The 27,367-nt window shown below is 39.1% G+C and overlaps 1 protein-coding gene across 10 annotated transcripts in view; it reads right to left on the minus strand.

Annotated features, from left to right (window-relative positions):
* LOC128737176 (uncharacterized) overlaps positions 1-25,161 on the minus strand; it is a 696,232-nt gene extending 671,071 nt beyond the window's left edge. Inside the window, exons 1-2 of one of the 10 annotated variants that reach the window (XM_053831758.1) lie at positions 25,032-25,161; positions 22,287-23,097 (exon numbers count right to left, since the gene is read on the minus strand). The gene's annotated coding sequence lies outside the window, so the exon portion shown is untranslated. Of the gene's footprint in view, positions 1-22,286; positions 23,101-24,582; positions 24,858-24,895 lie in introns of those variants that run through there. The other 9 variants (XM_053831752.1, XM_053831762.1, XM_053831757.1 and 6 more) reach the window with 9 other exon arrangements.
* Between the last annotated feature and the right edge of the window lie 2,206 nt (positions 25,162-27,367).

A 27,367-nucleotide genomic window follows, 5' to 3' on the forward strand; every position in this document is an offset into this window, starting at 1 on the left:
ACAACACTTCTGTTTCGACGTCAAACGAAAGCTTCGCCGAACAGCCGGTTACGGACCGTTTTCAAATGTACACTAATTTTTTTTCAACAATGGATAATGTATCTTTAATTTCGGTAAATCAAATCTTCTTCATGTATCTTTGCCTTTTTTGACAGCTTGAGAAAAAGATTCCAAAATTTTAATTGCCACCCGTTACATTGCCCATTCCGAAAGAGGTATTTCAATTTTGTTCAAGCCCTGTGGCTTAGTTATTGATCGAGATCAAGATGTGTACCAAAACAAATGTTTGATCCCGTTTCTACAAAAAACATGCAGATGGTCACATGTTTTGGCCGGATATTGCATTATCGCATCACACCAAAAAACACAATCGTTCCTGAATACCCATTCGATCTCACTTGTATCCAAAAACCACAACCCGATAAATCTTCCCCAACCGAAGATTTCTTCAGGATTTTGAGCTCCTTGGTTTACAAAAATAACTGGAGAGCCACGAATTGCAAACAGTTGATTGGGGTCGTTTCCAAAACTAACACACGCACGCCTTTCGTTCTCAAAGTTTTGGATACGACAATTGATAGAATCAAAAGATGCATTCGCAAAGTTGGCATGACGGCGCACTGTGGGATGAAACACAAATCTAGGTGAACAAACGTAATTACGCTGAAACCGCTAGCCTTAGGTATATAGTAACTTCGGAGAAAATTTGTTATTTCAACTTCCGCATTTTTTTCGTATATGGCAGTAGGGTGGCCATCATAGTAAGCGAGTGTAAAGTATAAACTTTTTTTATGGTTTAAGTTAGCTGAATAAAATGTTCAGCAAAGTCAAAGGACAATAAATTTTGAGTAACTTTGTCAAAGAAACGAAAGCTCTATCGTTTATGGTTGATAGGCTGGAGCAATTCAAAGTTTTTTGGTCGAGGTGGACCTAAAATATACGTTTTTTCTCAACATCTCTTTTCGCGTTCATTTCTCACAAATCATGTGTTCAAGGTACTTTCACATCCATTGAAAACGCACATTTTGTTTGAAGGAATCAAGTCGCTATCTCCTTCGGTTCTGAAGTTTTTTTTTGTCGGAAGATTTGACCACTGCGACCATTATTTTGATCTATTGTGGTATGGTTCTGAAGCTACAGGCATTTTCTCTAAAAAAATATGCTTTGTTCAAATGTCAACAACGTAAAACCTGCTCAATAGCAGCAAATCAAATTTTGTATAAATGTTTAGTAATATATTGGCCACCGAAATTACTTGAGATCGCATTGGTCCAGGTCTAACGAACGAACGGTTTTAGCGTAATCACTTTTGTCCACCTAGATTTAGGTTTCATCCCACAGTACGGCGGTACAACGCTACTGTTCTGACTTCAAACGGAATCTTCGCCGAACAACCGATTACGGACCGTTTTCAAATGTTCGTTAATTTTTTTCAACAATGGACTTTCAGTAAATCAGATCTTCTTCAAATATCCTTGTCGTTTTATTGACAGCTTGAGAAATAAATTCAAAAATTTTAGTTGCCACCCGTTATAGATAGTATACCAAAACGTGCATATACCACACACCACGAAAATATAAATACGGAACGGATCAGTCGGTGTTCGACACGACAAAGAACAATACAATAAATGATAAGCCCGATGAAGCTTTTGTGAGTTCTGCGATAGGCTCGAGAAGATCCATGAAGGGTGCCCATGACATGACATGACGTGAAAATCATCATCGGTGATGCAAATAAGCAGCTCGGGATGAAGGAGCTCTTCCGTCTTACTTCTTACTTATTTACTTCTACCTACCAATTCGTTGGCGTCTCGGCACGCACAAGTCGGCTTCAACCTTGTCAAGCCATCTAGCTCATTGGGCCCCTTTATTCCTAGTGCCACGGGGGTTCTTGTAAAGAATGGATTTCACTGAACAGTCGTCCAGCATCCCTGCGAGCTGGACGGCCCCTCTTAATATCCCAAATTTCGGCAGGTGTACGATGGGAATCTCTTCAAGTAGTGCCTGCAACTCGTGGTTCATACGCCAAATACCTCCGTTGTGTTATTGGAAGACATAACTTTCATCTGTCGAACAATGACAACGATCCAAGGCTCATAAATTTTGCATGAATCTCAGATCGATCAAGTCTTGATTGACGGTCGTGACTTTTCGGATGTCATCAAAGTTCGGTCTTTTCGGGGACCAAATATCGACTTTAAGCTTGTTGTGCCTGAGATTCGCGCCTCAGTACGGCATAGGTTCGTACTGAGACGACACTGCGTTTCAACATCCAACGGTTGACGGTAGATGGCGTGGCAGCGGAATACGCCAGAAAGCTTGATCGATGAAACGCAGAACAGTAAGAATTGGAACAGTAGAATGGGAAGATGATAAAAGTGGACTGTGGAGGAATCTCTATGAGGTGGTAGGCACGACGCGTGGAAGACAACGTAGCAGCAGATTTGATGGTGAATGTCGAAGAGTGGCAAGTGGGAGAACCAGGCCAGGAGTCATACCGTGAACGTACCATATTCTGCGCAGCTCCTAATTCTGCGCATTTTTCTTTATATATGTATTTTTCAACATTGTGCATAACTATGGCCATTGTGTTATTTTTTTATAAATCTCTGTTGAATATTACGCCATTATTCACAAAAGGGCCATAATATTTGACAGCGAAATAAATTAAAGTGAAACTGAAAGTATTTTATATGTCAGAAAACAACGTCGTTAGCGCCAACGCTAAAACTGTCCTTCTAGAAAATTAACAAAATGATGATCGAAATTCTTTGCAATGATCAAATTACCCAGCATAATTAGAAAGAATAATTAGTTTTAGTCATGTTTTAGGCAAAAAGAGTGATTGCATGCCTTGTTTTCGTTGGAAAAATGCGGTGCAGTAGTGCGCAGATTTAGGCACAGATTTTTTATTCGTGTTCCAAATTCTGCGCAGTAATGTATCCTATGAAGAAATCGCGAAAAAATACGCAACTTCTCCCAAATGGCTGAGGAATAGAGGCATAGAAATTCAAGTTGGAATCCTGTGTTACAGCTCGGGGTCCGAACCTACGAACGCCCATTCATGGAACCATGTCTTCTGATTTTTTTGACAGTCGAACTTCATTGAGCTGTCAGGGAGTGGGGAAGTGGTTTCTATATGAAAACACAATTGTTAATATTAGTCTAAAGTATAATGTTCAGTATTGAGAAAACCCGAATGAACTCGCCCTTCACGTTATCGACAATAAAATATTTAAAATAAGCCAATCCAAATGATAATAATGTTCCTGTGCCACCTGGACAGCACAAGAAGGCCAGATCATGGATTTAATCATGGTAATGGCTAATGTCGGATTTTTGATATGCTTTCAGCGTATAAAGACATAAACTACATGGTATGAATGTTTATTGTTACTTTTTAGGTGCGCAGAATTAGGAACAAACATGCGCAGAATTAGGAACATGGGCAAGAGAGTGCGCAGAATTAGGCACCGTGGATAAGTTTACAAAACGAAAGATATACTCAATTGTTGGTCGACTTTTAATTCCCATGTTTTTTACCATATATTATAGACCGTAGCACTACATGTTGCTGCTATCAACGTTATCAATTTAACTCTAGAATACTTATAATAGCGGAGGAATCATAAAAATGTCTTAACTGCGCAGAATATGGTACGTTCACGGTATGCTCACTGCGGCTACACATCAGAACAAAAAAAAATATAGAAAGACCAGAGCTACGGAAAAAAGAACGCATCGTCTAACAACGCGAGTACGAGGAGCAGAGGGGCGCCAGTAACTCCAGCAACGATACATGGCGTTTTTACAAAACGGTGAAGTGTAAAACGGTGAAGTGTAAGAATCTTTTCATGCCTATGATGTGCAATGATAGTGCTAGAACTGCTGTCGACATCTGTTCATGGCGCTGAGGAAGAGGCACGACACGTGGAGATTACTGGAAATCTGGATTGTAAATCCGAGAAGGACAAGGAAACGGATAGGGAGACAACACGCGGCAACTACAACCGTCGTAAATCCACTAAACAACAAGATCCGTTGAAACAAAAACGCAAAGCTTTAATAAAGCCACATCCGCTTAGCATAAAAGTCACGATCAAAAGTAAGGACAGAATACAATCGTTGGCGCTTACATTTCAGTATCTTCCAAATGCTGGATTTGTAACTGTTAAATGTGCGCTGGTCGATATCGAAGCACTGCTGGCAAACTGTTTACTGATAAAATGGCGGTAGCAGCCAGGTGGAAGGAACACTTGCAAACACTGTTGAATGGAGAGGTAAACACGGAAATCAGCAGGAAAAAGATAAGAATTGTGAATTGAATAGCCACTAACACAGGAGAAGGTCGTGAAGGCAATCAGTGAGCTGAAAAACGGTTAGACTGCTGAGAAGGACGGTATCCCGGCAGTACCTGGTTTTATCTCTTGGGATTGTAAGAGAAGAAATTAGTAGCTGCGAACGTTTGCGAGTTCGCCTCAATGGTTACGGATTACATCTCAAAGGATTTTCAGGTGGATTGCATACAGTGGACACCCGTTCGTTTGAACGATTCCTCATGCAAACTAACGGGGTTAGTTTTTAATTTGAACAACTGGCAACCCTAAATATGCTGGAAATTGTGTGAACTGTTCACCCTACTCGTTGTTATTGTTTTGGTGGTTTGATTCAGTTGGAAGTTGGAAGAAGCGAACATTTCATTCTTCGATCGGATTTCTATCATAATCGTTGGGAAAACGCAATGTGAAACACGCTAGATCAATACAAACAAATCGCGTTTATGCGCATTGTCTGCATGAGCAAATGATGTCATGTTGAGAATGACATTTGAACCATTTTTAATTTGCACGTCGTGCAAACCAACGGGGTACAAATTAAAAAGTGTTCAGATTAAAAACGGTCAAACGAACGGGGCCGGGGGTCCACGGTATATACAGATATAAGCGAAGCATTTGATGCCCGGCATGTTGGCGGCAGCTAAAGATTTTGGTATTCGCAGCTCAAAAACACAAAGTATAATCTGTGAAAAAGCGTGACGACAAATCTTGTTCGTTTACTGTACACTGCGGGGTACCACAAGGTTGTGACTTAGGACCACTGCTATTTGTGCTTCTGCTGAACAAATAGTTTAAAGTTATCTCCCATGTAAATATTCTAATCTACGGAAACGATGTGAAAATTTTTTCTCCCAATTAATCTATGAATAACTGTTTGAAATTGCAGCCCGATTTTGAACATGTCGGTAAGTAGGTGCAAAACGCCAATTAAAAATAAACATGAACAAGCAGGGATGGTCCGATCGTTTTGACACAATTTTGATTCATTTAACAGTACCATCTCAACCGAGAAAAATTTGGCAATGTTATATATGGGACCTGCATAGAACTAGGTTTTATCTACAATTTTGCTGAATAAAGTTTTGCTGTATCTTTTGTAGTTACGGTGCTACAATGCAAGTACCTCATTAAGCATAAGCATGAGCATAGGATACCGCCCGTGTGCTGTTACTCCGTTATTGACCAGGTCCGATGCAAATGGCAGGTAATGGTAGTGATAAATACATAACGGACGCAAAATGACGACGAACAGACGTCAAACCAGCAACAGAAAAGTCGACAAAAGCCGCTAAAAGCGACAAGAAATGCCAAAGTCTAAAAACGACGTGCCAACGACGAAAATACGATAAAAAGACGACAAAAAGGCTATGGAAAGACGACCAAAATATGACAGAAAAATGACAAAAAGACGATAAATACGTAGAAAAGACCGCATGAACAAATGAGAAAATACAGCGAAAAGGCGTCGAAAAGACAGCGAAAAGCCGACAGAAAGATGACGAAAAAGTGGTGACAAGTAGGTGAATAGCCGACGAAAACCAGACGGAGGACGATAAAAGTATAATGAAAAGACGCCGAAAGAATTCCAAACTAGTAACATAAAAATTCAAAAAAGGCAATGAAAAATGACGGAAAGGCTACAAATAGTGCAGAAAAGGCGATGTAGAGACGATTTAGAAAGATGGCAGAACTAATGAAGACAAATAGACATCCTAACAAAAACGCCACAAAAGATGGTAAAAAATGACAACAGATCGCTGAAAAAGACAATAAGACGATGTAAAGATGCAAGAAAAGTAAATGTTAAAAAAACGACTAACTGACATTAAAAAGACAACACCAAAACTACAAGAAGATAACAGCAAAAAATAACAGAGTGCACATAACAAAAATGGCCGAAAAACTAAGTCGACAAGTCGAAAAAACCAAACGACAAAAAATGAAGATTGGAAGACCATAAACAAAAAAAAATCAGAAAGGTTGTGTTCCAGACAGCTGACGTAGAACTACCTTAGGCGACTTTTGCGAAAAAACCTTGAATTTTTACGTTATATTGTGAGAGACTTATAGAATCGTAGCAGGCCTGCAACTGTCCCCCACTCCTACAGCTGGCTGCGAAGTCTGTCGTAGAAGAACAGAAGATCAAGTTTCCAAATCGAAGTGTAGTACCTAGGATTTGGTTTGCTAATGATCGAAAGTGAAACTTGTACAATAAAGTTCCAAACGACGATATCTAAGTCGGATTCACTGGTGGGGTCCAAGCTTAGATCGAAGTAGAAAGTAGCAGTGATCAGCTCGGAAGTCGAGCAGCGAATGAATGACGATAATGGCTCTGCTTTTCTTTTTATGTCATTTCAATAGTCTTTACATGTCATAAAGCAGGACCATGCAACCGTCGCTAGTTTATTCTGCTTCTCTGTCTTAAAATAGTAGCAGCAGCAGGCACAACCACAAGGTTGGTGAATGTAATCGTCGTCCGTCGATACGGAAAATGTATGGCAAAATTTTAACTTGAAAGTTTCCGTCGATTTTAATTATGCAGCGATTAGAAAACAATCTTTTCAAGAAAGTTAAACAATTGCGGTATTTTTTATGAATCGAATGGTGTGCGAACCATTAAAATCTGTTCTAAATTGGAAGAGCTATTAGCGTTCAAAATTTTTCACTCTTTCGTGACGCTGGCTTGAATCCAAATTTTGGATTGTCAACCTGTGGTAAGACGTAGTTCTACGTCAAAAACAAGGACAAAATGAAATGAATCATGAACTGATTTGTTTCAAAAAAGTATTGATTTTCTTGAAATACAATCGAAAACAGTTTCTATAAAATAAATGTAATAAAGAACGTCTTGTTTACTATCGATGTAAAGCAATGCCAGGCTACGGTGGGATGGGCATGTCGCAAGAATGCCCGACAAAAGTGTAGCCAAAACTATTTTCAGCAGAGAACCAGGAAGAGGCCGTAGACTTCGGGGCAGACCCCGCACCCGATGGATATGCGCTAGCGAGGACGATGCATGTTCAGCTGGTGTTCGAGGGGATTGGAGAAAGGCAGCCCAGGACCGACAGTACTAGAGGACCATAATGCGTTCGGCGCAGGATCGATAACGGACCATCACCACTAAAGTAAAGTGAAATAGGAATTCCAGAAAAAAAAGTGATAGGATCTTCTGGTCTCAACAGGTCGAGCATTGTTTATTTTGACTAAACCTAAACCAGTATTCCCAAGTAACATTTTTGTTGTATAATAGCTTATTAAACTATTGTACAGCTAATTCCCGTGTAACAAGTGCTTAATAAGCTATTATACAACAAAAATGTTACTATGCTATGCTATGCTGATAGCGAACATGATTGTGAAATTGCACGTCAAGCTGTTCTGTTCAATCGATGTATAATTTATAATTGATATTGCACGCAATTTGGTTCTAAAACTGCAACCATACTTATTAAGCAGAAACTACTGTCAACTACGTCAGACTCATGTTCTGACTCACCTTCCAATGGTTGTCATTCCGATGCACTATTAAGACATATCGCGTGATTTTTCTCGATCTCGCTAGGGGATTAATTATATCGTAACATATGAGCTTTGAGCGGTAAATGTCATTAGTCTAGACTACCACATATGTCTCATTCTGTAACCTGTAACCACCGTTAACTTGCAATAAACTTTTATAGGTTCACCTCTAAAGCTCCTTTTTGTTCTGCTCGTTCAAATAAAAATCGCATTTGCATTGAGTGCATTTGAATTTCGTTCCCTCGTCGTCGCCAAATCAGCAGCCGTAATGCTTCGAGTAAACACGTACTGTTTTCCTTCGATTCTAAATGTCTACATTCAATTCATCAATTCAGTACGTCGATTGCGAAGCGCAAAGTGCAAACAACAATAGTAGAATGGCAACAAACAAAGTCGTGATCGGCTTCTCTTTGCACAATCTGGGCCGGTTTGGTGATAAATTCTCGAAAATTAGCTGTCTGCATTCATGTCATCCCAGGCAGAAAAATCCAACTGATTCGATTACAAATTGAATCGCCGGAACGGGTACGGGATTGGCAATGAGCTTTTCGTTGTTTCGCAGCGCCGATCGGGACACACGGCGGCGGCGATGACATTCGTTCGATCGAGCTCATACCATGAAGGTGACTTCAACACCGTTCGGATCGTATCACTTGAAGACTCACATTGCACCACTTCGTGTGTGTGTGTGAGCGCATGGGAAAGGGTTTTAATTCCCGAGAGGGTATACGCTCGACAGTCCCGGTACCGGTTCGGTGGCGATCCGTAATTCCAGACACACCACGCCACGCCACGTTCAGTCCGTATGATGCGAGGCCGAGAAGGCAGCACTGCTGCGGACTGCTGATTGCGCCATCATCGCGTACTGTCGCGGTCATCGCGAAACAACTTTGTGAGTCAACAAACGCATCAGCACTGTAAATAAAGCCTGCTAATCATACGGGCAAATTAAAAGAAGAACGTTATGTACATAAACACACGGTGGGGAAAAATGCGAATTTGACAACGCAGGTTCTTGCTGGGTTGTGTGACAAATATTTAGTTTTGTAATATCACTGACTGTGATTTCCGTGAGTCGTTGTCATTCAATTTTGAATTTCATATGTTTGCAACTGTTGCAATGTCTTGATATTCAAGTCACGAGTTGCAGACTTCTACAAAGCTGTCGTTACCCTAATCTTTCCAATTACTTTTCTAAAATTTATTTTTCTATTTTTCGAAATTCACAATGTTCCGGCGTGATATGTCAATTTCAGTATTGGGGTCGAATTGACTTGTGAATTGAATCCTACAACTATTCTCATTCATGTTGAGCTATCCCACAGATGGAGCTTTCATGTTAGGTACAACGGAGACAGACCGCATATTGCCGTACTCAACCGTTCGCACGAAAATAAATACTGTCTGAGCATTTTCTAATCGAGGAAATAAACTATCGACTGTATACACTTCCTGGCATAGATATTGAGATGGAAAAACTTAAGTATTGCCGGATATGGCCACAATTTATCATTGCACTGCAGTAGTTAACAACCCGCATCAATTGATTGCTGCGAGAAAGGGGGCGCGTGGTCATTTTCCTCTATAGTCACAAATTTCAGTACTGCGACAGTGGTTAATAAGGTATACCCATCAATTTAAAGCTCAATGGGGACGCTATTCTCTATTAACCCCTCTGCCTCTGAGGCTTGCCTCAGTTTTAGCACCGCTGTATTCACTGACATGGTCATAAACTTTTTTATTTTCAATATATTTACCATATTTAGAAACTATTCAGAAATTTTGGATTGTAACAAAAAAGAAATTAACGCATAGCATGTCAGCAATTCTATGAAAAAAGACATACCAAAATTTTAATGTATCCCGAATATTGTGCTCCAACGTGTCGAGCTACTTTTGATTCGAGAGGCTACTTTGAATATTATCATTTTCCAGAAATAACTAATAATTTTAAACTTTCCTTAACCTTTGTTAATCAACCATCACAGATCTACGTATTATACCTTCTTCATAGTCGCTTTCTAAAAATTATTCTAGAGCAATTGTTAAACAGAAAATTTATCCAGCTCCGTTTTTATTTCTGAATAGCCAACATTGAATATTATGTACTCCTTAAAAGTAGTACGCATAAGTAAAAAAACCAGTGCAATTGTTGAAAAATGCTATTCCAATGGGTTCAGTTATTCAGTGTGACAACGAAACGAGGTTGAAAATTACAGTCCGACATTTCACCGACCTTGATCGGTAAATGGGGCGCAAGAACGATTAAAGCGATGTTGGCCTGTTGTTATTTTTTTTTTATATCAAAACACTTTAGAAACTTGCCCGGGAGTGGTTAAAATAGCAAAGAAAAATAGAAGAAAAAGCATAAAAAAGGTAATCAGTGCGGTAAAGGTTGCAGGTTTCTCTACTTTCTAACTTATTTCAAAAGGTTTTTGTAGGTTTAGTTCACTATAAAATAGTAAAATGAGCTGATTAATCGTCCAGCTTTAATTACCGTTCAAAATAATAAGTTTTTACTGGAGTAAAACTTTTTATGAGGTGCTTGTTCAAAGTAGCCATGGCCTGGTGCAAATTAACCTTTATTTCATTTGTTATTATTGGAAAGAAACGAAAAAACAATATTAGAGGTGCCTGGGGTAATAGGCACCGTTTAAGGAAATCACTTTCTTTCGGCTTGTTAAAATTAAAAGCCAATTTTATACGTAGGGAAAAGTCCTATATGCTCTGACACTTTAGGTTTTCAGATAAAACTCAGTACATACCGACTTTATTACATATATTTTCCCTTTAATGTAGAGAAAAACTATATTAACAACAAAAAATACAAAAGCAACCAAATCTGCGCTGCAAGGTTCATTTTAAAAGCAGATTGTATTTTGTATACAAATTGGCTCAAATCGAAAACTGTACCATATGCTCGGACCTGATAATTTGATCTACTAGAACAGTGATGGCCAAACTGCGCCCCGCGGGCCGCATGCGGCTCTTGAATATGGTCCTTGCGGTCCACGGACTGGTTTGATGGATGGTGAACGGGAACTATAGGTTGAATTTATTAATGTCAGAAATTATTTCGGGCCGCGGATCTATTGAAGAGATCTGATTTAGCCCGTATTAAGCTTATACCGTGTGATCACCACTGTACTAGAAGCTGATGCACACCTAATTTTATGAATGTTTCTTGTAGCATTTTTCCTCAGCTTTCCAATGGTGGTCTTAAAATGAAAATCGGTTGAGGGGCTCATGGTGAAAACGGCGATTTTTCGATAAAATCCAATATGGCGACCAAATCTAAGGTGGCCGCCAACAAAATTTTACTCCGTTTGAAAGCCCTGTTCTTCTTCTTTACAGAATCGGGCTATTTGTTAGTTGTTTCATGGCAAATTTATCGAATATCACATGATATAGATCTCAAGATTTGCTCAAAATCCAACTTTTTTTGAACGTGTTAGGCCCCTTGGAGAACGAGGGGTCCACTATTTCGAGGTATTAAAAGTGTAATTCATATTTCTTATTCTTATTCTTATTTAACCATTTTCAACCAATTAAGCGCAAACTTCCAATATTTGAAGACCTCGTGTCAGTAGTGGCCCCGTTTCAACGAGAATTACTCATTATTCATTACTCATTACTCATATATAAGAGACTTGTCTGTAGCCAAAACCAGGTCTCTGGCTGCACGTCATTAGAGGCTTATCGATAAATAAAAACTGGCCCCTGACAGGACGTCATGCCTTCGTAACAATGGCTTCTATTCTCAGACACCTCACTGGTCGACTGCTGGATTGCTTGATTACTCAACTGGTCGAATAGACTGCACGACTAGACTGGTCGCCCAGACTGCTAGATTTGATTGCTTGACTGGACTGCTCAACTGTACGGCTCGACAGAACTGTTCGGTTCGACTGCTTGACTAGACTGCTCGATTTCACTGCTCGCCTTAACTAGTCAACCAGACTACTCGACTAGACTGCTTGACAAAACTGTTCGATTCAACTGCTCGATTAGACTACTCGATTCAACTGCTCGACTAGATTACTCGACTCAACTGCTCGATTAGATCGCTCGATTTGACTGCTCGACTGAACCACTCTACCCGGCTGCTCAACTCAACTTATCGGCTAAGCTACACTGTTATATTCCACTGATCGACTTAACTACTCGATTCATCTGTTCCACTAGACTACTCGATTCAACTGTTCGACTGAAGTACTGCTTGACTAACTACTCGACCTGACCGCTCGATTCAACTGCTCGATTCAAATGTTCGACTTGACAACTCGACTCAACTGCTCGACTGTACTGCTTGACTGAACAGCTTTTTTCAGCTGCTCGACTAGACTGCTCGATTTAACCGCTCGACTCGACTGTTCGACTCGATTTCACAACTCAACTGCTTGATTCGACTGCTTGATTTGAATGCTCGACTGAGCAATGTCTGTGTGTGTGTGTGTGTATGTGTGTATGTGTGTATGTGTGTGTGCAGCTCATTTTCTATCGCCTGTATCTCGAAGATGGCTGAACCGATTTGACCGCTTTTACTTTTGTTTGAAAGGCATTATTGCCTAGTATATTACTATTGAATTGCTTTGCGGTCCAACGTTGCGTTTAAAAGTTATAAGCAAAAATGTGAAAACTACGTGACACGCGTTTCTCCGGAACTACGCAACCAATTTTAACGATCTTAGTACTAAATGAAAGCTCTTGCTATTACTAAACTTTTTACCAAGTTTCATTGAAAACGGACAAGCAGTTTAAAAGTTAGCCTTAAAAAACCCGTTTTGACTAGGTACAAATGGTCGCCTATTTCTCAAAGTTGGCTGAACCGATTTATGCGCTATTATTCTCATTTGAAAGATAATATAGCCTAATAGATCACTATTGATTTGTTTTTTGATTGGACGTTTAATTCAAAAGTTATGGGCAATCGTATACAACACATTAAAATTTACAATTATTTTCGACGATATCATCTTATATAATTTATCTAGTTTAAATTAGTTTGGCATCAAATTAGTGGTTTTATTGCTGCAAATATATCTACAAAATTTCAGAAGAATTGGTTTTGCCGGTCAAAAGATATTAACCCTTGAACACTCGCGCCAACTTTTGTAACACGGTTGCTCGCGGGAGACAATAGTCCAAAACCAAAAAACGTGCGCATTAGAGTTTTGATTAGGAAAACCTAGTTTTAGGTTTATCGCACCTTTGGAAGAGTTCCTTGAAATTGGAAGCTCTATCGTCTGGTAGAATTTAAATTTTGATTAACCCCCCTAAAAGTGAAATAAAAAAAATAGTTTTCTACAGTTTCAATATAACATATTGATGTGTTCTGTAAAGTTGAAGAGTAGATTATTACAAGAAACTTTGCTGAAGACAGTAACCTTCTATCTCTTCAGCGAAGAGAGAAAAATCTTATTTATTTGTAAAATCAGTTTTTCCATTTTAGCTCGTTTTATAATTGTTGTATGACTTTTTCATGTTGTACAAATAGTAAAAATACTCAACTTTGCTGAATATAGTATACCTCTATGATTGCTTGTTTAGGAACTGTAGAACTTTGATTATAAAAATAGCCTAATTTTGACCCCGAATTACTCGACTATCGACAGACGGATACATTTAAAACATTTTACATTTACTGATAGTTTTGTTGCATACAGACACCATTTTTCCATATGAAGAAACGAGAGAAAATTCCAGTTGGGGCCGATTGCGGTACACCTCACATACTGATTGCTTCGTTTCTGTGATGTCAATTTTTGCTGATCTATTTTGCCTACTGTTTAAAGTATTAATGCATTGAATAATTATGGCATTTTGCTCATAACAAGTTTATTGAAGAATATACGTTTGTTAAACATCGATTTGTAACTTTATAACAACATGGCATTCTAAAACCTACACGTGTTGTACAAAATACAACAGCGTGAGTAACCGAAGGTTAATAAAAATTGATTAAAACTTTATTGAATCAAATAGAATGGAAATTATGCATAGTTCAAAACTTTTAAACTAGACCTTTACTACGCAATGTATATATTAAATAATAATATTTCCTCTTACAACTTACTTTTACTTGCATTTACTCAAATTAGTAACAACTTACTTATACTTACTCAGCTATTTCATGGAAAAAGGCTCTATCAAAATTTATAAGTGCTCCTATTTTGTTCAAATTTTGTAAACTTTTTCAATTTCCAAAGAAAATATGTAAACAAACGCACTACGCAACGTTAACTTAGATGAAGACCGTATAACAAAGGTTCTTTCACCACTAGGTAGATGATTAAATCGGGTTTTAATTTGTTAAATAAAACCTTATACGAGCATAAAAACTGTTTCAGTTTCATGGTATGACTCTCTTAGGTACAACATCTTAGGGCTATACTATTGTAAACGTAAGATCTTCGCATGCCATGATGCAAATAAACTTAATATAAAGCTCCAAGATCTAATACAAAGAATAAACATCTTCGCAAACACTGCCCAATGAATTGTATCCGCAGTTTTCTTGACAGACAATTATATTTTCCGGATCGTAAGATTCTGGCTCAACTAGTTAAGGATATTTAAGTGCGCGATTAAATTAGAACTATTATTTGTCACTGGCCATATTCTTATTCAGAACTAAACTTCGTATTGCCACAAATTAAACTGTGTTGTACATAAATCCTGAATCTCGGATGACCTTTATCACAACCTCGAGTTTTGCCAGTTTCTGCGGAGTTCCTAACGCGGAATGTTGGGTTTCGCAGAATACCTTTTCGCGAAAAACCTTACGCGAGATGTACCATTTCACGGAAAATCTTTTCGTAGAAAGTACCAATTCGCAGGGGTGAACCAACTGAAGGAAAGTAATAGAGGTCAGTAGATCTAGGAAAATAAATAAACCTAGATAGAGGCCATCTCTACGGGGCAATACTCGCGGCCTGTGTCCGTCTCGCCCTGAATCATCTAATGTTACTATTGATAGTTTCTGGTGGCATTGTTATTGACTAATGTTTTATAAAAGATTAGTTCTTTAGTCATGAGGATATTTGTATTTCATTTGTATTGGAACCCCCTCCCCCCACAAATGAAGGGAGAGGGGTCATAATTCCCCTCCCACAGTGGGGAAGGGTCTCAGTTCACCATAGAAAAAAAATTGCCTACAAAAACACGCATATGCCAAATTTGGTTCCATTTGCTTGATTAGTTCTCGAGTTATGAGGAAATTTGTATTTTATTTGAATGGAAGCCCCCCTTCTTGAAGCGAAGAGGAATCATAATTCCCTCTCTAAAGATGGGAGGGATCTCAATTCACCATAGAAAAACCCGATTTAATCCACCTAGTGGTGAAAGGAACCTTTGTTATACGGTCTTACTTGCTATTTGAGATAGAAATCGACACGTCTTCGAAACATAATTCATCTATTGGTTAACGTTGCGTGGTGCGTTGGTTTTCATTAAATTTTTGGAAATTTAATAAGTTTACAAAATTTGAACAAAATAGCAGCACCTATAAATTTTGATAGATCCTTTTTTCATGAAATTACTGAGTAAGGGTAAGCTGGTTGTTTCTAATTTGAGTAAGTGCTAGTAAAAGCAAGTTATAAGAGGAAATATTATTCTTTAACATATACATTGCGTAGTAAAAGTCTGGTTCATAGGTTTTTGAACTACGCATAAATTTCTGTAACGCCATTATTTTTGATTGACATCAATAAAGTTTTCTTGAATAAATTTCATCAATTTCTATTAACCTTCGATTACTCACGCTGTTGCATTTTGTACAACACGTGTAGGTTTTTGAATGCCATATTGTTATAAAGTTACAAATCTCTGCTTAACTAACGTATGTTCTTCAATTACCTTGTTATGAGCAAAATGTCATAATTATGCATTAATACTTTAAATTGTTGGGCAAATAGATCAGCATAAACTGACATCACAGAAACGAAGCAATCAGCATGTGAGTTGTACCGCGATTGGCCCTGGAAGTTTCTCTCGTTTCTTCATATGTAAAAATGGTGTCTGTATGCAGCAACATAATTAGCAAATATAAAATGTTTAAAATGCATCTGTTGGTAGTCGAGTCATTCGGGGTCAAAATTAAGGCTTTTTTTAAATCAAAGTTCTACAGCACCTAAACAAACAAACATAGAGGTATACTATATTAATCAAAGTTGTGTATTTTTACTATTTATACAATTTTGTAGTACATAAAAAGGAATGCAACAATTACAAAAAGAGCTAAAATAGAAAAAACTGATCTTACAAATTCATATACAATGAATAAGATTTTTCTCTCTTCGCTTAATAGATAGAAGGTTACTGTATTCAACAAAATTTCTTGTAATAATATGTTCTAAAACTTTGCAGAACACATCAATGTGTTATATTGAAACTGAAGAAAAATATTTTTTTTATTTCACTTATAGGGGGATTAATCAAAATTTAAATTGCACCAGACGATAGAACTTTCAATTTCAAGAAATTCTTCCGAAGGTTCCATAAACCTAAAACCAAGTTTTCCCAGTCAAAATTCTAATGCGCATGTCTTTTTGGCTTTGGACCATTGTGCGCACGAGTAACCGAATTACAAAAGTCGGGGCGAGTGTTGGAGGGTTAATATCTTTTGATCGGCAAAACCGATTCTTCTGAAATTTTGCAGATATATTTGTAGCATTAAAATCTCTAATTTGATGCCAAAATAATTCAAACTAGATAAATCATCTTAGATGAAATCGTTATAAATTATTGTAAATTTTAATGTGTTGTATTCAATTGATCATAACTCTCAAATTAAACGTCCAATCAAAAAACAAATCAATAGTGATCTATTAGGTTATGTTACCTGTCAAATGAGACTAATAGCGTATAAATCGCTTTAGTCATTTCTAAGAAACAGGCGATAATTATTACCTTGTCAAAACAGGTTTTTTAAGCATAACTTTTAAACTGATTGTTTGTTTTCAATAAAATTTACCCGAAAAATTTAGTGTTAACAAGAGCTTTCATTCGATACCAAGATCGTTGAAATCGGTCATTTGGGTTCGGAGAAAATCGTGTCACGTAATTTTTACTTTTTTACTTATAACTTTTAAACGAAATGTCGGACCTCGAAACAATTCAATAGTGATATACTAGGCAATAATACCTTTCAAACAAAAGTAATAGCGAACAAATCGGTTCAGCCATCTCCGAGAAACAGGCGATAGAAAAGTTGCGCTCCGCACATACATACACACATACACACACACACACACACACAGACATTGCTCAGTTCGTCGAACCCTGTCGATTGGTATATGTGGCTCGGCCCTCCGGGCCTCGGATCAATTTCGTGTTTTTCGACCAATTCCTAAACCTTTGTTATAGTATAACAAAGGTAAAAATGTTGTCTCCGGAAACACCCACATGCCAAATTTGGTTCCATTTGCTTGATTAGTTCTCGAGTTATGAGGAAATTTGTATTTTATTTGAATGGAAGCCCCCTCTTAGTGGAGGGAGGGGTCTCAAACCATCATAAGAAACTTCCCTGGCCCCAAAAACCTCTACATGCAAATTTTCACGCCGATTGGTTCAGTAGTTTTCGATTCTATAAGGAACATCCAGACAGACAGAAATGCATTTTTATAGGTATAGATGAAAGCACTTTCTGAACTATGCAATAAGCACAGTTGGTAATTTTTACCCCGAATCCCACTTGAATTCACAAAAGTATTCTAATATATACACACACATTAAAAAGCCCTATAGCACGACAAAGTTCTGATCATTGTTGTGTCAAGTTGATCATTGAGGAAAACAATTTAACAAAATCAAAAATGAAATCAATAATTACTGTTTCATGACAGAAATCAAAGACTTTTATTATCAATCTTCTCCCACGTTGAAGACGTTTCACTAATATGTAACCCTTTTGACGTAGGACTACGTCTTTGTTTACTATACTGGGTAGCAGTTTGTGAAAACGAAAATGAAAGATGAATGAAAGATTTCAAATGCTAATAAGTTTATAAGTAGTTTGGTAGCTACTGAACGAAACTGGACAATTTATATGTCGTTGGATAGATAAAATGACCAGCAATTTTTAGGGGGGTGATAGAGCACTTTTAATGGGGGCATAAGAGTGGGGGCTTGCATATAATTGAAACACAAATTTCCCTAAAACTTTAAAACTAATCAAGCAAATGGTACCAAATTTGGCGTGTGGGGTTTTTTGGAGGCATGAATTTATTTTGAATTTATTTATTTTATGATACTTTGAGACCCCTCACCCCTGTGGTAGGAGGATAATTCATTACTATTTTAGCCTTTATGATGTACACAAGTAATTTTTAAAAGAAATTTCTATGCCTCAAAGGTTGCAGGCATTGTACTAATGAACCCCACGTATTTTCAAAGCCACCATTACATTAAATGAAGAATTGAACCTGAATATGTCGCTCTTCTCTTTTAAACATTCACTCAAACAATGGCACTCACAGATTCTTATAAACATACATATGCCAGAAATGCAGTTTACATTAGTCTTTGATCTGATGATCTGATATAGTTCTACGTCACCCTTTCGTACAACCCTTAGGCCTGTATACCTTGTAGTTTTGTATCAGCAGCACATCCCTACCACAACACAATTCATTCTCTTTTCACTACTCTTTCAACGAAATGGTAAATATGCGCACACATACAGAATCATATTACAACCGCACACTACAGTTGTAGCGTACTTTCCCAACACAGATATTAAGATATTCCTGGCGAACTTCCCTAACACATACATCAAAGTGAACTAGGTTTAAACGCAGTCGCAGGAAACCTTGTTGAGACGAGTAGACTTTATCAGTTTTTCTGGGGTACTTCCCAAGCAGGGACATCAAATTGGTCTAGGTTTAATCGTCGTAAAGAACCTTCGAGCTTTTTCTGAAAAGAAAGCAATTGAAATCACGGTAAACAGATGGTGTATTTAACTGTCAACTCTAGAGGTGTGCGCCGGTCAGATTATCGGCGGCGGCGGCGCAGGAATCATTTTTATTCGGCGTCGCCGGCGTGACGCCGTTCGCTACTATCGGCGGCGGCGGCGGCGTGCATCGGTGTACGAGTATTTTACACCGTTAAATTACCGCATTTCGTATAAGTTTAAGCAAAATCTTTTTAAAATCGATTTAAAGTTGACAAGTAAAACAAATCTTAATAATGCTTATTTTGTGAATGATTTTTAATGACCCTTTAATCTTTGAATAATTTGTTATTTGCGAATACGCGATATGGTAGACACTAGTATGTAAAAGTACAGAACAGAAGTGGAAATCCGAACGATTCGGCGATCAAAACTGGTAACAGAGTTTTTTTTTTTGTTTTTTTTTTCTTTGGGAAGGTTTTCTCATAGAAGCGAATAACAGCAATATAAGCAGAACGATCGCTGCCAATCGCATAGCAGCTTTCACATGCTTTCGTATGCGTTCGTGTGTTTTCGTGGAAAAAACTGACTCGCTACACCAGGTTCGCTAGTAGCTGTAGAAAGTAGCATGTACGTGTTTGGATTTCTACTTCCACTTCTGTTCTGTGGTAAAAGGCAGGGAAGATTGGGATACGCACCTCATCTTTCGATTTTATGCCGTACATATGAGCTTCCGATTGCTACAGATCGAATTTAAATTTCAGTTTTCTGCCAATGTGTTTTTTTAAATTAAGGGATATTATATGCATTGCGTATAATAGACGGCGCCTAAAACTAGGCGGGTGAAATCGGCAATGTTGCAAATCGAGCAAGAAGTAAAGTATGCCCATGCGAGTGAGTATAAACAGCATCCAGCGCTTACGCAACTGACGCAAGCGTACGATAAGCAACCACCGATGCTGTGTGCATACTTTCTGCTACCTACTTACTAGCGAGCGCACAGCCTCGAAATGTCTTTCTGCATAGCCCACTCACAAACCCAACAACTTGTGAGAAGCCAACAGCCCGTGTGAGCTAGCGGCATACTAGGATATATGGATACTTATTTTCAGTGTTGGGCACCGCTAATTTGCTAACCGACCAATCGAGAAACGCTAGTTATACTTTATAATTTATACTCAGACTAGCCGAATTGTTGCTGGTCCATAATTCCAAATGAAGTGCCGCTGTTTATTTTAAAATTAATAAACTGTAAAGCATTTTATCCATTATATCCCGCATTTTGCACCTTACTGGACACCGCAGTCTAAAAGTGCGACAATGCGAATTCTGTGAGTAAGAAAGAGAAAGACTGACAATTGCAATGTTGCTGTTTTGTTTTGTCATATACATTGGCATTAGAGAAAATAATCTGGATTAATCCAGGTAAAGCTGCAAAGCACAATAATAGGTTTCGATCTTAGTTAAATTAAGAAAAGTCATGTAATATTTGCAGTTTGCGATTAGTGATTAGCGAAATTTCCACAATTATCGAGCAAATTGTATCGGTTAGCGAATTAGCGGTGCCCAACGCTGCTTATTTTGCATTTTTTTCTTTTTTGTTCACCTTACGTCCTCACTTACACACGCGGATAAGACTGCGAGCCCTCAGCTGCTTGGGTTGCAATGACGAGCGAGAGAAATACACACTCGCAAAAACTTGTCGCAGTGCATGAAAAAATAAGAGCGAGAGTCCGTAGGAGATACTCATGCCGGCGTGTTCGTTAGAACTAAAACGCGCGTGTGAGAAAATTAGACCACACGAGTGCGGTCTTGCAACACTGGAAATCAGTATGGGGGTAAGACCGGCACCTAATTTTGGCACCTAATTTTGGAGTTTACAACCTCTCACCATTCCGCTCTTTCTCCTCACTCTAAAAATTTCATTACTTTCTTCTACCGTCCCTTCGTCAATTGTAAAAGAATTACAGTTTCAAAAAATATTCTTTTTCCTTTTTCTCAAGCTGCGATTAGTTTACAAAGCTCAAAAGTTATAAAAGTCTTTGCAAAGCTTCTACTAATAAAACCAAAAAAATTTTTTCAATACGGTGTGTAGTTTCTGAGAGAAAGGTACATAAAGCTTGAAAATCGTGTTTTTACAGGAGCGGCGTTTTATTCCAGCGAGGTTGTTCCACGCCGCAGTGGAATGCTTATGTGTTCGATCGTTTTTCAGTCACTTCCCGTGGTCGGATCATTACAAAATTAGTATCAAAATAAGCAAAAAAGACTGCAGAATTAAAATCTGAAATAAAAAGTTTGACTTTTTTAAAAAATTTGGTCGCTTATGTCTCCTTAAAAAGAAATGAGCACCGGGAAGCAAGACAGAAGTTTGACAGAAAACGTCATGCTAAAGTTCGTTTACGTTAGGTTTTTCGATTCGCACTCAGTTGGACGCATGGTGGCAGTTTAATTGAATCTAAATTAAAGGTACATTATAAGAATGAATTCACAAAACGGGTTCACTATGTGCTGTCAACATGTTGACCCGCATTTTTGTCAATATTGGACTATATCGTCGGCGTGGGTAAATGGCTTCGGCGGCGTGGGAAAAAGGACCTAGGCGGCGCGCCGGTTCATCGGCGGCGGCGGCGCGTGCTAAAGTGTCGGCGGCGGCGGCGCACACCTCTAGTCGTCTCTGCCGGTGAAGTAAGGCGATTACGAAGAATATATATAAGGATATTTGACCTTGAAATCTTTCGTTAATTTTCACTAATTAATGGTTGAAAAAGAAACATAATTGATACATCTGTTATGAGTCGATCTGTATCTAAACCATGCAAATCCATTCATAATTGGCAGACCTATTAACGTTTAAAATCTTTTTTACTGTCGTGATGGTAACTAGAATCTAAATTATGGCATGACACTCTGCAGTAAGACGTAGTCCATCGTGAAAAAAATGTTTATAGTGCACATATTTATTCTAGAAGTACAATTTTATGATGTACAACTTTGCTGTAGACTTCATTTCGATCAAACAAACCTTTTTCCAACCTAAAATATTTTATTCATTCGTACCATTTTGGTTAGGCCTATTTGAAAAATAAAACGACATCTGTTTATAAAAAGACCGCCTATGCATAGATTCAGCTAAATCAAAAATGACAAATTAAAATCGATTTGCGAATTACCGTGCAATCGGTCAATATCGTCGCCATCATTTCGTGCAGCCTGTTTTATGTTTCTCTGTTTACTTTCTTTCAAAGCTGTTCGAACAGTTATAAAATGGAGTTCAGTTCGCGATGACGCACGCTGTATTATGCTGGTTATTCCATGACATGCAAAATGTGCCAAAAAGCTATATCTCAACTCTTCGAACCCCGAGCTGATCAAAACCGCGATAGGCCTTCTAAAACGGTCTTGTATGTTTTGATACAGTAGCTGTAGTTATTTTTCTCCGAACAATTATTTCCAGCATTTGCAGATCCAAAGCTCAATGATTGAATCGTAACAAATTAATCAACAATTCAAAAACAATTCTCGCGCCTGCTACTTACCGGTAAACAATGGTAATGGATTCCACCGATGAGACAGAAAGTTCTCGCTAGCCTCGTGCTGCAGCAGCAGTCAGGTATTGAAGTTTTTTTCTCCGCACCACTGGTTCCAGTTCCGCGTATTCACTCGCTGTACACTTGGCTGTAATTACACCGGGTGCCGAAGCAAGCAAAGCAAGAAGTATCGAATCACTGCGACGACTCTCTCGTTGTGGTAATGAATCAATTATCCGTGTACAATTTCCACCAGGCACGATTTCTCAAACTAGAACGATTAATTAGCCGATTCCCCCCTTATTTGCTTCTTCTTCTTCCACTTCACACTAATCAAAATTCACCACTCCACTGATTAACAATAACAGAGGAAAAACACGAAAAGAATTCTCCTCTATTGACCTTGTTTCGCAAGCTGGAAATAGCTTGATGGCATCAGCCAAGCCTTTCTCACCAACCGGTAATCGGCTCGGTCGGCACTCTCTCTATCACACGCGGCCAGTTCCACTTAGGGTTTAGCGCTGCTATTATGTTGCCGTTTTATTCCACTCGGCAATTTATCACTGATCCGTTAAATCTTCTTCTAATCACACTTTTTTCGCCTTCTCTCTTGCTCTATCTTTCTCGTCAACCTTTTCGAGTGGCTTTACCGATTGCCATCAGTCAGAAAAGGCGGAGGAAAAAATATATGATCGGACGTACGCTGGCACCTATCAGATCACACCCGTTCAAACACTCGCGAGAAAAAATGATGTCAAATGATGTTTTATTTTTTGTAAACCGTATATGTTACAGCTTCTATCTCTCACCGGGATCTTCGCTGCTGAAGGTGAAAACAAAACACTTAGGTAAGATGAAACGCTCGCTGAAGGCTGGTTAAGCGCCGCAGAATGTATCATTAAAGCATTATAATTGCCAACTTTACTGACGCTGGAGACTGTTTTCCCTCCGGAGGGGACACCTGATAGGGAGAAGCACCATCCTCAACCGCGAGCATGGACATATAGGATGTACCTACATGCATACAGGCAGCAATCACTAGATTTTCACCTTTTTTGCGCGCGCCGCTCAATTGCATACTGCGCTCAGGGGTATTCTGACATTTGGAAGACATCCGTAATTACAGCTTAGCGCAAGCAAGCGGCAAAAGCCGCAAGAAACATCAACGTTACCGACCGACAGACAGACGGGCATCACAGGGCAAGCGGGAGAGAAATCGACGACAAATGTTAACAGCCGATAGAATTGACCATAAATAGCAACTTTTTATGATGTACTATTGGCACGTCGCACTGTTCACGGTGCGATTTGATGGTAAATAATAGTTTGTTGATTTCATACCAACAACATGAAGCTGTGAGGTAGCAATGGAATGCAGGCGAAGTGGGATGAAGTTTGGTTTTGTAAGTTTTTCTAAGGTTTCCCTAGGACAGTTAGTAAATTTTGACAAAAAACGACTAAAGTAAGCTGTTCGCATCATGTTTGGTCGTTGAAATCGTTCGTTTGGTTAGTTTTGTATTGAATTTGGTGGCTTTTGAAATGATTAGGAATGAAAGTTTATAACAGAAAATGAAGGAAACTAATTTATCAGTATGACATTAACACTAACAGTGCAATGGGCTTGACTCGATATATTTTAAACTTTCCAAAAGTGATATTTATTTAAAAATATAACTCGAGAGATGATTGCTAACACATATTACGTAGAAGCATTACTTTATGATAAATTGTATTAAGTCGCATAATTCAGTAACGATAGCAACAACTTGCTAACCAAACGAAAAGAGTCCAATTAGCAATGTTCGCTAACAACACGTCCGGAACAGAATAGGAAAAAACGCTATCGTAAAACATGAATAAAAACACAGTCTTTCACCAAACCAATGAAACCAAACTTTTTGTTTGTTAACCCAGTCTTGTTTCCTTTTGTAAACACATGTTTAACAGCTGATCGGTAGTGATCGTATGCACAGGAAAAAAGAAACCGTGCACACTGTCACAGGGTCACGTATCGGTGCACTATTTACGGCGAGCAGAATCAGGTGCATAAGTTAGTTCCAACGTGATACGTTCCGGTAGCTGATCATAAGCGTAGATCGTAAGTATGAAGCACAAATCACCAGCAAGAAAGTGGACATGCATTGGTTATTCGTAAAAGCTTATTTCGCACACGCAACCAATTGTACCCTCCGGTACTACATAATCACGATACTGATTTGTAAACCTTCTTGAATTCACTTAGCAGAATATGAAATAAGTTTTTTCTCCCATTCACCACCATTGAGTACTACTTTCTACATCGCACCATTTAATCATTATTGTTTTTCGTTGCCACAGTGCTCTTCTTTCCGTCCCAGACTGCAAACCGAAATTAGCACGTAGCTTCCATGTTCTGCAACAGTTCGCATGCAATTTTGCTACCCAGTCTGGAAACCAACAGCAGCAGCACAGCACACGCTATCGATCGCACTATCCAGAGCACATCAAACACGCCAGCAACCGCGCGCGAGCGTTGTATTTTGCGCCTCTACTGCAGCGCCTCTGCAGTGCGACCGACTACTTTGGCAAACGTCAGTCGGGAAAGCGAAAGAAGCAGCAACAACAAAAAATTTCCACACCCGGGAGAACCACTTTACATCTAGCTTCCAGACCCAAACGCGGATACCGGTACAGCAAGCCACACGCACTCCGAATTCCAGTTCTGTCTGGTGTTCCGCTCGAATGCAGCCAACGCAACGCAGTGACTATCCTCACCGTCAACGTAAACACCTTGCCCAGTCACAAACAACCAAAATTTGACGATTTTTTTTCTCAATTTTTAGAAGGTTGTTTCCGAAGTCGAACACACGAATAAAAGCGAAGCACAAGTTTACCGTGCGACCGAATGAAAGTCACTGATCGTGCCGGCGATGGAAGATCGCTGCTTCCCTGCGAAAACAGACCGATTTCGCGCTTGGAGGAGCTCAGCGAAGCTGCGCCAAACGCCGCGCGCGCCTTCTGCTGGTTTGCCACGTATTCTCTCTTTCTCTCGGGTTCGCGCGAGCGATGATCTCAAAGCAGCGAATCGCGCCCGCGCGCGCTCGGACGGAGAGTCGCAAACACGTGCGCTCTCGTACTCTTTCTGTTTTGATCGCATGCATGCAAGCAAGGGAAAGGTATGAATTTATGATAACAACATTGACTCCCATCCGATCGTCGAACCAGAAGAACCAGAAAGTGTGAGAGTGAGTGATCAAAAAAAAAACTCGCAATTCAGGTGTTTTCATGTGGTCAAGTGCTACCTACTCACTACAGAACAGTTTGATTGCAAAACCCTATGAAAATTTTCATTTTATTTCCACATTGAAACTCAACCATATTTTGGGCTCCAGCTTAGAAAAAGTAATCAAAAAAGACACCTCATACTAGCCTTTCAAACCGTGGAGTGGGCAACAGAATAACAAGTGGACCGCGATAGAAATCAGCTCGCAAGCGATGATTTGATCTAAGCTATAGTAAAAAAATCAAATCAAACCTACACAGCTATGTGGGTTGCCATGATATGCTGTATCGATAGAGTATTAAAAGTTTTCTTTAGTGTGATGACAAATATTTATTGATAGTGCAATAAACTGTCTTACATATTATTTTATTATTGCAATGGATGAGAAAAAATATAGTATTACTATCCGTAAACATATAATGATATTTGCTAGAGAGGAGTGTAACCTTTTCATTGTGTAAAAATAAGTGCTTTCAAAACTAAAGAGTTAACGAAAAACGGCTATGCTCATATGAATAATATGATTTTAGAAGCCTGGGAAAAAAGGTGATAGTCGAACCGGCAATCTCACAACATGTCCGGCCCATTGTATTCTTCCAGTTTTAGCGACTTTCTGAGTACAGGGTTCACCGAAGAGCTGCATCAGGTCTTGCTGAATCATCCATAAGTTCTAATATACTCCTAGATCGGAGCCGGATCCGATCAGAAATTGCGTTTCGATCGGAATACATCGTATGCTATAACACACGTCGATCGGAACGTTTCTGATCGGAACGAGCCCAATCGGACTGCAGAATCGAGGCGAATATTAATGCCTGACCGCATTTCAAGGTCAAAGACTACAAACACGAGTTTGGTCAATTTCAAAGGAACGAAGCCTTTCTTCGAAAACCCGCGCTGAGAAACGCGGCTAACACGCTGAGGGACGAACAGCGCCACGAGCAGTACCTTGTAGGGATGGGAAAACTATCATTAACTACTGATAGTTATCAGTAAGCAATAATATCACTAAGTATCAGTAAGGTTTAGCTGCTATTGATATTTACTGATATAATTACGTTGTCCCGTTAGAAAAATTAGTAAGATTAAACTTATTGGTCGGTAGTTGTGTACGATAAACGCGGATGACACATATTGTGTAGTCAACGTCAGTAGTGTAAAGCTCGTGCTGGTTCAAGCAGCCATCTCCTTTTAACTCGAGCTTTGGCTACTCGTCGCCAATTTCCCAGTCGTCTCAAAAGTCATAAACCACTTTCGAGGTGATCGTGCCATCTGGCACGTTGAGCCCCCTGTTCCTGGTGCCGGTGAGGTTGTTGACGACAACTGTTTCCGTCGCACTGTCGTCCGGCATCTTTACGACGTGTCTGGTCCACCGTAGCCTACTGACTTTCGCTAAATGTACGATGGGATTCTCTCCATCCAACGCCTGTAGCTCGTGATTCATACGTCTCCGTCACTCTTCGCTTTCAGTACTCCGCCAAATATTCGCAGTACCTTTCGTACCTTTCGACACGGCAAGGGCACGTATATCCTTTGTGAGTAACCTTACGACTTCAAGTCCATAAAGAACTACTGACCTAATAAAAGATTTGTGCATTATCAGTTCCGTAGGATAGCGTATGCGTTTGATCGTAGCGTTATTTTGTTTATAGGCTCGATTTCCCGTTTGAACGCGCCGCTGGATTTCCTTACTAATGTTGTCTGCGGTCACTGGCAATCCAAAATCACGAATTCATCTACCACTTCTAGTTCGTCACCGTCAAGGGTTACTATCCGTGAGACACATGCGTTTGTTTCCTTGAAGCCTCCTCCTTTCATGTATATGACC

This window comes from Sabethes cyaneus, chromosome 2 (assembly GCF_943734655.1).
Source record: "Sabethes cyaneus chromosome 2, idSabCyanKW18_F2, whole genome shotgun sequence".
NCBI classification, from domain to species: domain Eukaryota; kingdom Metazoa; phylum Arthropoda; class Insecta; order Diptera; family Culicidae; genus Sabethes; species Sabethes cyaneus.